The 14697-nt window shown below is 37.2% G+C and overlaps 2 long non-coding RNA genes across 3 annotated transcripts in view; one reads left to right on the forward strand and one right to left on the reverse strand.

The window, feature by feature from the left end:
* Positions 1-14697, forward strand: part of LOC135216787 (uncharacterized) — a 401154-nt gene that overhangs the window by 35696 nt on the left and 350761 nt on the right. The gene's annotated exons all lie outside the window — the stretch shown is intronic.
* The window catches only part of LOC135216788 (uncharacterized), a 21853-nt gene continuing 9027 nt past the window's right edge, over positions 1872-14697 (reverse strand). The window contains exons 2-5 of the long non-coding RNA XR_010314921.1: positions 14493-14697; positions 13453-13675; positions 3893-4087; positions 1872-3718 (exon numbers count right to left, since the gene is read on the reverse strand). The exon at positions 14493-14697 is cut by the window's right edge and continues 42 nt beyond it. This is a non-coding gene — a long non-coding RNA (uncharacterized LOC135216788). The remainder of the gene's footprint in view (positions 3719-3892; positions 4088-13452; positions 13676-14492) is intronic.

Consider the following 14697-nt stretch of genomic DNA (forward strand, 5'->3'; position numbering starts at 1 on the left):
ATGTATACATATGTATATTTAAACATATATGCATACATTATAAATGTGCATATGTAACATATACACACAGAAACACTAAATGTTTTCCATTCTGGATGGGAAACAAATATACGGTGAAATTGTTTGCAAACAATGCTTCCTAGTGTGGACAAGCCTTTAGATTTCTCTTTGTACTTATTCTTGATTCGACAGTTTCCGCTTTCTCTCTCTCTCTCTCTCTCCACACCTGCTGACACCCACGTGCCATGTGCTAAATATTCAGAAGTCATCGGAGACTGATCTTCATCATTTGAACATATGGCGCTATTCAATAGGCAAAAAGAAACTACCGAGCAGCCACAAACAGAGACTCATTCTTACTGGTCTATTAATATTAAGAAAAACCATCTCTCAAAGGATAGATGCCGAGCAGCTCCAGCAAACAATCGAACGTCGGTGCAAGTTTATCACTGAGAGTAAATTTGTTTGTTTGTATGGTGTTTTACGTTGCTTGGAACCAGTGGCTATTCAGCAACGGGACCAACGGCTTTACGTGACTTCCGAACCACGTCGAGAGCGAACTTCTATCACCAGACACATCTCTCACTCCTCAATGGAATGGCCGAGAATTGAACCCGCGACCACCGAGGTGTGAAGCAAACACCATATCAACCACGCCACTGAGGCGCTTGAGAGTAAATTTGTATTGGAAATGTTCATGATCGGGAAAATTCATAGAGCGTCGATAACACGGAGTGGCCATTTTCGATCCTTTTTATTAATATTGCTATTAATGCTATTATCATTATTATTACTACTTGCCCCACTTTCACAGAGAAAAATGACCTTACAAAACCAGGCTGACCTGAGCACTCCAACCTGTGGTCAAGGCCCAGGCATCTGCTCTTGGATGTAAGCAGTGTCTAGCATAAATGGTTCCTGTAAATCAAAGGAGTAATGTACAATCACTAAACACAACCACTCACTATATACATACACTTTCTAAACTCACACCTACTATACACTCACAAAACGCACACTTAATCATGAAACACTCACATGTACTATACACACACTCAATAACACTAAACACTCACTGGACATATATAAAACACTAAACACTCACTAAATACCGACTGTACACTAAATGCTCACTAAACATTCAGAAAACACTAAACACTCAATCCTAAATATTCATTAAAACTAAACAATCACTTAACATTCATTATGCACTCACTATAAACTAAACACTTGCTAAACCCTAAACAATCGTTAAACACTAAATACTCACTAAACATTCACTTAACACTAACATCCACTAAATATTCACCAAACCATAAACACTCACTAAACATTCACTGAAAACTTACATACTAAACACTAACATTCACTAAGCACTAAATACTCACTAACCACTTTCACACTAAACATTCATTAAGCTCTAAATACTCATTGAGTACTTTACACTAAACAATCACTAAAACACAAATATTCCCAAGTCACTAAACCCTAAACACTCACTAAACATTCATTGAATATTTACACACTGAATATTCACCAAACACTAACAATTACTAAAAATTCAATAAGCCCTAAACACTCACTAAAAACTTACCCACTCGACATTCACTAAACTTTAAACACTCACTTCATACTCACTAAATGGTTACGCAGTAAACATTCACCAAGCACTAACAACCACAAAACATTCACTAAACCCTAAACATTCACTACACCCTAAACCAGTGGTTCTTAACCTTTTTCAGTTTATGCACCCCTTTCAAATCAGCAGTTAGTTCTCGCACCTCCGATTGCTGAAATACAAAAAATGCAAAAAATACAAAGTTGTGATGTGTATTGATAGAAAAACACGTTTTTTTTAATCTTCTTTCATATATTACATTTTTTTCATGACAAAGATCCAGAGTACATATTAATAAAAATGAAATTACATTGTTTTGCCTGCACTGCACAGCAAACCAAGTGACTTCGTTGTTGTTTCTTTTTTTATTTTGGTGTCTTTGTACTGAGTGCTACTCGTAGAATTTAGCCGATTTCCACTTTTGGTTTTGATGTGAAGTAGACAAGAAAATCCCTGCTCACACAGGTAAGTAGTCGCACACGATACTACTAGCACTTTGAGAGCTTTCTTTGCTAGCACTGGGTATGCTTCCAGCTGAGAAGCCCAGAAGTGCTATAGCTGACCACTGGTGAACTCCATTTGGGTTCCACGATTGTGTCTTAGGTCGATGAGATCTTCCTTGATGCCGCTGTCATCATCAACATTGTCCAAATTCTGCCTGAAAGGGTTCAGGATCCAGTTGTCACAGGTTTGCAGCTCTCCACACGAGAAGTAACCCTCAAATGAAGTACACAGCATCTGCATATGTTCAACAATTTTTGCAGGGTAGCATTCTCCGTGAGTGTCTCTTCCAAGCAGGGGAAATTTACCAAATTCCCCATATTCACACGCTTAATCCACAAGACAAGTTTTTCTTTGAATGCAGTCAATTTCTCGCTTGCAGTCACAATGTTAAATCCCCTTCCCTTCAGAGAGAGATTGAGTTCATTGAGTGCTAAAAGCACATCAGCCAAATAGGCTAGCATCTGAACAAAACAAGGCTCATTGAAATATATAGCCAGTTCTTGTACCCGTTCACGGAGAAACTGATGAATTTCTCCTCTCAGTTCAAAAGCACGAGATAGCACACGACCACGTGACAACCACCTCACTTCATTATGGTACAAAAGCACAGTGTGTTCCTGGCCCACTTCCTCACATAGTGACTGAGACAATTGATGATTCAAAACATGGCTGCGAATCAAGTTCACAACCTTAACACAAACTTCCAGAGTTTTCTTCAGACCCAGGGCAATGTCCTGGCTGCAAGAGCGTGATGGATGAAGAAAGCAGTGAGTGATTTTCAGGTTAAGAATTTCTTTCCTCATTAATGCAGCCAACCGAGAGTGATTGCCCAGCATGGCTGGTGCACCATCGGTACATATTGAACCAATTTTGTCGAGGTGAAGTTCGTTTCTTGCAAAGAATTCTTGTATATTATGAAACAATCTATAGCTTGTGCAGTTGCCTTCAGGGACTGACAGAAAAGAAAACTTTCTTCCACTTTTTTCTCCTTCATGTAACGAACTACAGCCAATAGCTGACAACAGTTTGATGCATCTGTTGATTCATCCACTTGTAGGCTAATCTTAACTGGACTAGCCTTGATGTCCGCTACAACTTGTTCCAGGATGTCATCACTCATGTCAATGATTCGGTTATGGATCACATCGTTTGACAAAGACACTTGTTGCAGTTTCTTCTCAGCTTCCTTGCCGAGAACAAACTTTGCCATTTTAAGGGCACATGGCTTGATCAATTCCTCACCAATTGTATGGGGTTTCTTTGACTTAGCAATCTAGTATGCAACTTGATAAGAAACATGCAGTAAAGGCTTCTCTGTTGGCGAAAATCCGTATGTTGGCAGTGTGCCAGCCTGATCAAACCTAGTTCTTTTGGCTCTTAATGTCACGATATCATTTCCTGTATCCCTGCCACAATGTTTGTTCTTGAAATGTTCATTGAGTTTTGATGGCTTCAAATTCGCATTGGAGAAGAGTGTGCTGTGCTGCAGAGGATACACTGTGGACGTCGTGTTTCATCCTTCTGTAGCACAAGTGAAGCCGTACTTGACAGTCGTCATTCCACTTCCGTTTCTTCGACATACTGCGGACAAATCTGAAAAACGAGAAACATTCATTGTAATGGCTACACCGCTACAGTAATGATCTATGTTACATAAACAGCCCATCGCCCATTTAAATATGTGAAGAAAGCAAAATCAGAAATAATACACAACCAATCTTCCAGTCTACTGTATATGTATCAATAAGAAAAAGTTATATAACTCACTGAAGCAACAGACTGTGTGTTGATGGTGCGGGTGGGATGGTAACCTCCCTCTCTCTGCGTCACCTACTTGTCCTATACACGTCCCTTCCTCGTCCTTCCAAATCACATACGTGTACTACTTGTACTCGAGTCTGTTGCAACTTTGCCACTTCATTAGGAAATTAAGTTTAGGTTTATCTCAATCTCGGAACACTTCTGAAGCAAAAAGTTTTTTTTTCAGGAAAATATAACACGTATATGAAAATATATTTTGCTTGAATTATTCATAGGCATCCTCACATCCCTTGGGAACCGGCCTGCACCCCTGGTTAAGAACCACTGCCTTAAATATTAACTAAACACTTACTCACTAAACATTTACTAAACTCTAAACATTCACTAAATACTCATTAAACATTCAGGATAAAAAAAATCATAATTGCACTAAGCCCCTGTTCAATAGTGTAAGGTTCTGTAGCCCCACCCTTGTGGAAGACCACCGAACTACGTAGTACTGGTATACAGATAGCATCTCCAGATATAGTATACCCTCTATGTGAAAATCACTTCCAAAATAAACATTACCATCAATTAATCGGTTGTGCACAGACAGACAGATTCAGAATCTTCGCTATTCGAGTTGTCAGGGGCGACACCAGATCAGCGTTGAAAAACATTGTGAGAACCGAGTTTGAAATTGTAGATTTGTAGCAGAATCATATATAAAGCTATCGTGCTGTTGGGTCAATAAACCGACAAGAATATATATATAAAAAAATGTTCTACCATTTTACTTCAGATGTGTGAAATTGTAGATACATTTTATAAGTTATTTGTAGTAAAAAGAAAAAAAAATATAAACGTTGTCTTTTTATTTACTTTTTTTAAAGAATGAAGATCAACGAAACTATTGAAACAAGAAAAATGAAAGCGAAAGTAGACGGGTCAGGCAATGTCTGTCTGAAAGCTCAAAGACATTTGTTTACGAAGTTCACCCCGCTGAATCACTCGAAAACCATCGAACTTGGTAAGTGGAGAATCAATACGATTGCACGCGTTGACGAACGAGACCAGTACGTGCACCGTTTTGTGTAAGGGACGTCTCGTAGCTACCGAGAGAACGTTTTCGTAGTAAAGGAAATGACATATGATTGATATATGGGGTAAAATCTACTTCGTAACTAGAATCGAACTGGGGCTATGGGAAGCAGGTTCATGCGAATGCTATTAATTGCACAGCCAGGGGATATACGTATATATATGTATATATTGCATACACACACATCTATATATATAATATATGTATATATAATAGATATTATATAATAGATATATGTACATATGATATAGTATATAGATTATTATAGATATATATCTACACATATATATATATACCATGTTATATATAGATATATATGATATATATATATATATATTATACATATATATATAATAATATATTATATATATATATATATATATACTATACAATATATATATAACATATAATATATATATACATATATATATATATAGTATATATTATAATATATATATATATATATTAACATACATATATATATATAATATATATATATATATATATAATATATACATATTTATATATATATATATACATATATAATATATATATATATATATATATTATATACATATATACATAATATATATATTATATATATATATATATATATTATATATATTATATATATTAACATAAGGAAAACCAGGAATATAAAGGAAGAGGTGTCCAATCAGACGACAGTCATGTACACGTGTTTATTATTAAGAAACGTTCATGTTGTCACCAACAACATCATTCAGTCTGCAATTGAAATTCAACATTAAAATAAACTTAAAAATTACAATAGAAATTAAATAAACTTAAAAAATTACAATAAAATTTAAAAAATTAAAAAATAATCAGAACGCTAAAATAGGGAATGAGAAGAAAATACCTAATCATAAAGAAGGAAAGAGCTGAGTGACTAAAATCGGTAAGGTCTGCATACAACGTAAAACCTCACGCCAGAGAGAGAGGAGATGACGAGGTGTTGGAGTTTAAACTAGGTGAAAGGTGCTTAATAAACAATGACTCAAGGGTAGTTAGATGGGTAGTTTGCTTTGTGGTGCCAATTATAGAAAAATCTTTCTTTTCGATAGTAACCTTACAAACTCTTGCATGAATTCTTATATTAGAGAACTCGGATTAGAGATTCTGGACCCAGTTCTATAACTTAATCCCAAATGGCTGTAATAACGGACTTGTAACAGTCTCCGTGAAGAACCAACATAAATACCAAGACATCTTGGGCATTCAAATTTATATATGATATTGGACTTCATGAAATCCTGTAATTTGTCCTTGTAATTAAAAAAACCCTCCAATTTTTTGTGGATTCATGGGAATAAGATTAAGTTTCAAAAAACCAAATTCCTTTTCAATAAAATTTTCTAACTTTTACACGTAAACTGTCTGATGAATAAATGGGATGGGTGCATACATAGTTAATTTAGGTACATTAAAATTAAGGGTGGGTGCTGACAGATACCTCGTTAGCAATTTACTAATAATGTTAAAAACCAGCTTTTTGGGAAACGAGTTCTTAACAAAATATTCTAGAAAAGAAACTCGATTTCAAAAAGATGAAAGGAGAGCCAATCCAGATGTGTACCGAAGGCCCTAAAAACCAAAGTAGATATTGCATTAATCTTAAAATTACGGAAACACGAGCTAAAAAAGTTGTTTCCGAGCCCAGTGAAGGTACTCTTTCTAAAAAACATTGTGTGAAAAGGTGGTTATCTCTAGTTATTTTTATATCCAAAAAGGCCAGGGAGTCATCTTCTCATTTTTCAACGTAAATCTAATGTTAGGATGGGCTTCATTTATGTAATCTAAAAAAAGCTGGCATTGCCACGAAAATTTAATAAGAAAAATGATGGTGGAGGGAACTGGAATTGGTGTTGACAATGAGATATAAGTATATAATTAGTTCGCTTCACACAAGAATTGTTAGCTATCTTGTTTACTATAAAGTTTTTATTATTTGGGAAAAATGAATTGAATGTGTCCTTATATGTATTCATTCTTGATAGGGAAACTTATAACTTCTTTTCTACCTTTTGTTTAGGGTACTTGGACCGAGACAAACTATTCTGAAGAGGTGCTTTTCTTTCTTTGCAAGTCTATTGGACACTAGGGGAATTTTACACGAGTTCAATGTTGTCACTGGGGCCCGATCAACACTTCCGCTGACTATATGCTGTCGATTCTCTTTCACACTTCGCACTTCATCCCCTCCTCACTTTTCTCCCCCACTCTACTTTCTTCTCTCTTACTCTCTGCTTTCTTCTCTCTTACTCTCTACTTTCTTCTCTCTTACTCTCTACTTTCTTCTCTCTTACTCTCTGCTTTCTTCTCTTTACTCTCTACTTTTCTTCTCTCTTACTCTCTGCTTTCTTCTCTCTTACTCTCTGCTTTCTTTCTCTCTCACTCTCTTCTCTCTTACTCTCTACTTTCTTCTCCCCCACTCTCTGCTTTCTTCTCCCCCACTCTCTGCTTTCTTCTCTCTCACTCTCTTCCTTATGTCGAGCCTTCTTATTTCGATGTCAACTTCTTGGCACCGCCATTGGGTTCTTGATTTTGGCTCTGGGTGTGGCCTCCTCTGAAAGAACCCTTATGTCTGTCTGAGTGGCTATGGCCCTTTCTTCAAAACGTCTTCCTGTCATCTTTCCTGTAGTAATTGGTAAGCTTCTCATTTGGAAACGCCCAGGCTCTTAAGGGTGTGTCTTCAGGCATCCTTGTAGGATATTCGTGGAGGCCTACTATAGGACGTCCTTAAAAGTCTGGCACTGCTGATTTGATTGGTTAAAACCAAAAGGCCTTCCTTAATAGGGAGGAATCTCAACTTTTTCCCTTAAACAAAGGTGCATTGAGTTTTCCTTAGTAATATTAAGCAGAAGGCCCTCGAGTTGGCCTAACCCAAATTAATTCTCGGCGCTCGAACGTGTCAGAAGATGTCAGGAGAGCCGTAGCATCGCTTAGTTTTCTGTAGTGGAGGTGACATAGGTCTTTGGGATAGATATAATAATAATAATAAAATAATAATAATAATAATATCCTTTATTTCGGTTCAAGACCATATACAATGAACATACAAAATACACAGTAACCTACACAATCTAGATATATGAGTCAACATGATAGGAAAAATTAGTAATCGGCACTTATCCACAAAATAGCTGAGGTAGCATAAAAGATAGTAATCATAATTCTGGTAATAGTAATAATATTGGTGAGAAAAAAAATGCATGAGAGTTATAACAGTTAGTGCACAAATTATATAGCTTAAAATTTCACTACGAGACCTTAGGTGGTTTACAGTAGTCTGGTCCAGAGGGCTAAATACATAAATTGAATGTATATATATATATATATATATATATATATATATATATATATATATATATATATATATATATATATATATATATATATATATATATATATATATATAAAACTTAACTTGATAGTAATCACAGAAATAATGAAAAAATAAAATATCAGCAATAAATATAATAATGAAAAAATCTGCAGATGACATCTTGCTAATACAGAGATTAAGTCCTTTAGACAAAGGCCTCATTTTCCCATCTTTCCCACAATTTAGATCTTCTTCTTGCTTCCCTCCTTAGATGCTTTTGTATGAGCGAGTTGCCGCTGTTTCTTCACTCGGGTTACCAGGCTGGACTTGTTTTTCGCCTTACAATGATTTTAAATTGTCCAGGTGGTTTTCTAAGAACATTTGTGTGGCGGAGTGGTAGCGTGGAGTGTTTGTGAGGCGTCTCAGAATGTCATTGTGCACAACAGTGATTACGTCTCATGGCTCTCGGGTATAGTTCGTCCAGAGGGAACACCCATAGATACTGTAACAGTACGTGCGGAAGAGCAGCAGTTCACGTCTCGGTGACTGAAGGCAAACCTCCTTGCAATCATGTTGCCAGTTGCACATAGTTTACGACGCCTCTGTTCAATGTCTGCCGTATCTTTTAGGTCGTCGGTAATAATGTGACCCAAATATAAACCGTATTCCAAGGTTTCAAATTTCCTGGGCCACTGGGTGTTAAGCTTGGGTGAGAAAGGTTTCTTCTTGCATTAGGTACGTCGTTAGCCTTCCTTCTAAAAATCATTTATCTCGTTCCTCTTTTCCTCCACTCCCCTTTTTTACTATTCGTGCCTTTTTTAAGTCTTTATATGCTAACGCATTCTCATAATAATTCCCTTGACCCTATAACACACACACACACACACATATAATATATATATATACATATATATAATATTAATAAGCTGGTCGTGGGCTCGGGTTCTTCTACTCGACGAATTTTTTTCGAAGTGACGTCAGAAGGGGGAAAGTCAGTCCTTTCCTGGTGTACTGCCCTTCTGACGTCACATCGAGAGAAGTTCGTCGAGTGATGCTTGACCGTGTACGATCTCTTCTATTTTATGTTCTGACTAAGGTGGGAACAAAGAAATATAAAAATATAAATTCTAAAGCGTGCTTTCATTAAAATGCACTAGAAATTAAAATGAAATAATATTCTGAGCCACACCAGGATTTTCTTACAATGAATCATATCTACAGATATAAAAGCGTGGGTGCCAAACATGGAGGCAAATGCCACAAGAAAAGAAATATATTATTTTTTTCTCTTTAAGCATTTCCTTCTCACGAACGAGTAGATCGGCGGAATCGGCTTCACATAGTTTGCACCAGTTTTTCTTATGCCTCCAGTTTTTTTTCCATTAAAATTCGTTAGGTTTTTTGAAGAAAACTGAGTTCAACATTAATTGATTATGGTTGCATGTGTTCAATATTACAACGCATTTTACACTGATCGTGCATATAAAAAATAAATAAAAAAAAACTAAAAGGATTAGGTAACTAGTGTAATTTAAAGTCCATCACTTCATCCCGGCTTCTGGAAATAAGTGCTGAACTTATTATGCTGTCTGTTCAGAATATGACTCTCTTGAATGAGAAGCGCCTCCCCTTTGCTGTCCTCTACAGTACAGTTACATCAAGGCAATTCATCTTGCCAAGAATCGCATTCTTTGCTGAAAGACATTTCGTTGCCTACTCTGCGAAACCCTTTCTTCGAGGTAGGCACTTCCCACCTGCATTTCTTGAAAGTGAACAATTCAATTTTTAAAGATTTTTTTTTCTTTTTAACCAGGTGGCGGTACTTGGGCACAGGCTCATTCCAGGGTGGCAAAAGGAAAACGCAACTCGCAACCCTCACTTTAGCAGTTGGAAACTTAAGGCCTCGATTCTGGGGTGCTCTATTTGGAAGAGAGAGATGATTCATTGCTCACTACTGCCAGACAGACGTTCTCTCTCTCGTTACTCTGACGTTATTCTGCTCGTTTCCGTTATCCTTATCCTACACGAACACACACGCACAGTCGCACACACACCCGCCCACGTACATATATATATGTATGTGTGCGTTGGACTAACGTCACTTAACCTAAACTAACCTGTCCTCACCTAACTAACCTAACTTATTTCAGGTCAGTGTGAGTGAAAGAAATGTCTAAAAGATCACGATATCTGAGAAAATAACAATTTATATATATATATATATATATATATATATCTATATATATATATATATATATATATATATAGATATATATATATATATATATATATATATATATATATATATACATATAAGACGAGGATCTTTCATTTTTATAAATCTTCTGGCAAGTGTCCTCCCTAATTACGGATTCCCGTGTATTCATTTATTAGGAAATGTACTTCAGCAAGCACACGTAGATATTTTTAACATTATATCAAACGATTTTATGCAGTATACATACATGTATACTATAGGTATATCATTACGATACTTATTATTATCCATGCACGCATACATTATCATTTACAATTCTTTGTTGATATAATTATTATCATTATTGATGTAATCACCATCTCCACTGATCCCCTGTAGAGGATAGTGTCGTCAGAGCACCTCACGTGGTGCACTGTCCTCACTGAAAAGTGTTTGCCGCTTTCCTTCGGGCCCTAACTGCATCCACTTTTCTTCTTCTTACCCCCCAGTCTCGATTTCTGCAATCCTGCTCTGCAACACCTCTAACTGTAATTTCTAAGAGCAACTTGCAGTTCCACCTTTGGAGCTTTGTACTTCATCTCATTTATATATTTTCTACATCTCTCTGTCTTGTCCAACCGCTCCAACTCCCTCTTTTCCCCGTCTCGAGCCCCGAGGGGCCGAAAACCCACAGTGCATGGCTTGACATCATCAATTTCAATAATCAGTCAATAAATTAATCATCACCATTTCTAGGAATATGACAACACCAGTGGAGCACGTCCACAGACACCGAAAGAGAGAGAGAGAGAGAGAGAGAGAGAGAGAGAGAGAGAGAGAGTCAACGCTTCTTATTCGCCAAGCGCGCAGTGCGACGTGTACATCCGTGCATACTGTATACGTGCTCGGTGGCTTGTACATATATTACTAAGCGCATGAAATCACGTTCGCATTTCATTATTCAGCTTTTACTGTTTCAATTACCTCACTGAAAGTAGAATTTTATGATATGATATGCATCTTTTTTTTTCATGTACACACATGCACACATGTACACACATATATATTGGTGCTACTTTAGTAGGCGGTCTACTTGCGTATTTCTACACTATTTCGTCGTGTTTAGTACTAGCCCGTCGGGGGTCAAATGTCCCTAAAATAGGACCAAGGGTTGTAGTTGTTTGAGGTTAAGCTGGCCTTATGCCAAGCTAGGGGATCAAATGTCGTAAAATGCACTTAGAGACAGTTGACCACCGACGGGGTAGTACTACACATGGCGAAACAGTGTAGAAACACGCAGGTAGACCGCCTACTAAAGTAGCACCTATATCTATCTATCTATCTATCTATCTATCTATCTATATATAAATATTAACAGTATAAAAGCATGCCCCACACATGCAAGCATACAACGACACTCATACGTTCTGTAAGGATAAAATGGCGGGGCTTCATTCTTTTTACCGACCAGATATATTAATTTTTCTTCACACAATAATTTACATACTACACATGGCAATAGATTCGCTTTATAGCGACTGAGAAGATGGATGGCATCTACGCCAAAGGCCATACCACGCTGAAAGTACCACTTCTCGTCCAAGAGATAACTCCAAATGTTATTTACTTTAAAAATATCCGATTTTCAATTACATACATACATGCAATATTTTTTAATTTCATCTCAGAATCGCCTTTGAATAGATTTTTTATTAACTTTGGATTAACTGATAGGCCTAGAAGTGAATGTTGGCTAGGCTAAATACGAATCTCCTTTATACATCCAATTGGCTGACTAAACTTGTAGCTTATCTAATTATTCATTACTAATTTTTGTAATTAAAAACCACATAATATTTCATGATCTTCACTCAGCAAAGCACTGGCATAAGCAACAGGAAGCATTGACTAAAGAAAGTAAATCGAAAACCACTGTATTCATGCTTCAGGCAAGGTACACAAATTAATAAATGCAACAAATTACAGTTTCAACAACAGAATGAAAAAAAAGGAAAATACGACTGGGCACTGGGGATGGGAAAAGAATGCAATCACAGGTAGAAAGGGAATCCCAAACAATAGTTTTGCAACGCTAATCCTCGTTATAATAATTATATACAGCCTATAGTCATCAAAGAACAAAGTTGAAACTCCCGGCAACAAGGTTAGCAACTGGCAAAATCGCACCTTTCCTTCATTTAAAATTCACTGTACATTTAGGCAAAGGTAAGATTCACTTTCAAACCCAGCATCATTAATGATGAAAAGGTATCTCTGAATTATGTTTCATTTAGCTACTAATAACAATGAGGAAGTAAGTCTCGGTAATGATTTGGCAGAACGGGAAGGGTTTGGCTCACGGGAAGGGCGACGTCGGTAAAACTCACTCGCCTGATGATTATGAAAATGTAAACAAACGGAATGCAAATGGCGCATGATCGCAATGTTTGTATTTCTATAATACCACGATATGATAACAACAGTAATGAAAACAACAGTTTTATTAAAATGGTCGATATTCTAGATATGCATGTATTATTTGGCTTTTATAAATGAATGCTGTCATTGTAACCGGGTTTCAATTACTCACTCATGGTACTCTTATTCGCGCCCCCCCGCCCCCCCGCCTCCCTCCCTTAGTTCTGAATTGCTTTCTTCGCCCGCTACTTCGCTTGTGTGCTTATCTGTCCTATTACTCCAGGATGCAGCTTCTACTTATTTCTTCGTTCACTCAACCATCATTTCCTTGATTCTTTTCATTGGCAAATTCATCTGAATCTTTCATGAACAACTTGGGTGTTTGGCTGCTTCTCACTTACATCGGAAAGATTACATCATTTAAATTGCCAAACCTTCAACCAAAATATCAAGCGTATAATTAGATATTTAAGTTCTGTTCTTCATCTCACAATATATTAGAGTGTGACATTAGTTCTTACCTGTTTGAAATGCAGGTCTCATTCCAGGGAGGTTTTTAGCTACAACAACCTTGAGCTGAGGGGCATCGTGTTTGCTTGCATTGGTGAGAAAATAATAAGTTGATCGTCCGCCGTCCTTCCCCGACTGGTGACCTTCATTTTGAAGCGGAACAAAAAGGTGCAACCTGGCAACTCGATCCGTTTCAGCCATCTGGGCCATCTCATGACCTTGGTATAACGTTCACTGTTGTAGAGAAAGAAAGCATGGAAGCTGGTTGCCAGAGGCGGTAGAAAATTTCAATTAAACACCAATGCAGGTTTTTTTAAAACAACAATAGCACAATAATGTTACGTTTTAGTATTTCAAAGAGGAGGAAACAAAATGGTTATTGAAAATGTATGGCAGATTAGAGAATCGATCATTCAAATCGACTGGCTTGATATCAAGCCTACTACTTTGGTAGAGCCAAGTTGCCCTCTAGTCGTCCCACTCTCTGTAAAGACACAGGACAAGTTCGTTTCCATCGCTTTTGCGTTACAGCTCGACATCAGCAGGACGCATGTGTGTAGGAGGTCATTGCTTGATATCCCCATCTCGTATTGGGACAAACTGCAGGCTGCTAAGTAACTATGAAGTGTCCAGTTAGCTAATTCCGTGAGGCTACAGGGCAGAAGACATGGCCCACCTCAATTTTAGGAGCACAGTTGACATGTTAAGCGAAGACATTTATCCTATGCAACACTGAACTTATTACCACTTGGATTTTATTGTTCCATAACAGTATTGCATTCACAATATATGGTCAGCAGGGATATTGCACTGACTGCCCAATGATTCTCCTCGCGATTTCTAACTTCGCAGATAAGAAATATTTTTATCACTATGATTATATTGAAATATCAGTGCTAGTAGTACTCAGAATAATTTTTCACAAACACTACAGATCTAATAATAACAGCAAAGATAATGATATTAATAATTGCTCTAGGTTGATGCTGGAACCAAATATACATTCCCATTGACAGTTACCTTTTCACTCGGAAAGCGAACAACGACTAACCTGTCTGGCTGTCTCGCAGAATTGGAAGGGCCCCCAGGAAAGGCAGAATGGATGAGGAGATACCGGATGTCTTCTGCTCATCGGGTTGATGGAAATATGCGACTCCAGTGAGAGGACATCCGCTTTCGTTGGAAGCAACGCTTCTTGGAATCCGGCCGGGATTCGCTCGCGTGTCCTGCCTTTCTGGCCGCACACTTTTAAGGCC

This window comes from Macrobrachium nipponense, chromosome 6, assembly GCF_015104395.2.
Source record: "Macrobrachium nipponense isolate FS-2020 chromosome 6, ASM1510439v2, whole genome shotgun sequence".
Lineage (NCBI taxonomy): Eukaryota > Metazoa > Arthropoda > Malacostraca > Decapoda > Palaemonidae > Macrobrachium > Macrobrachium nipponense.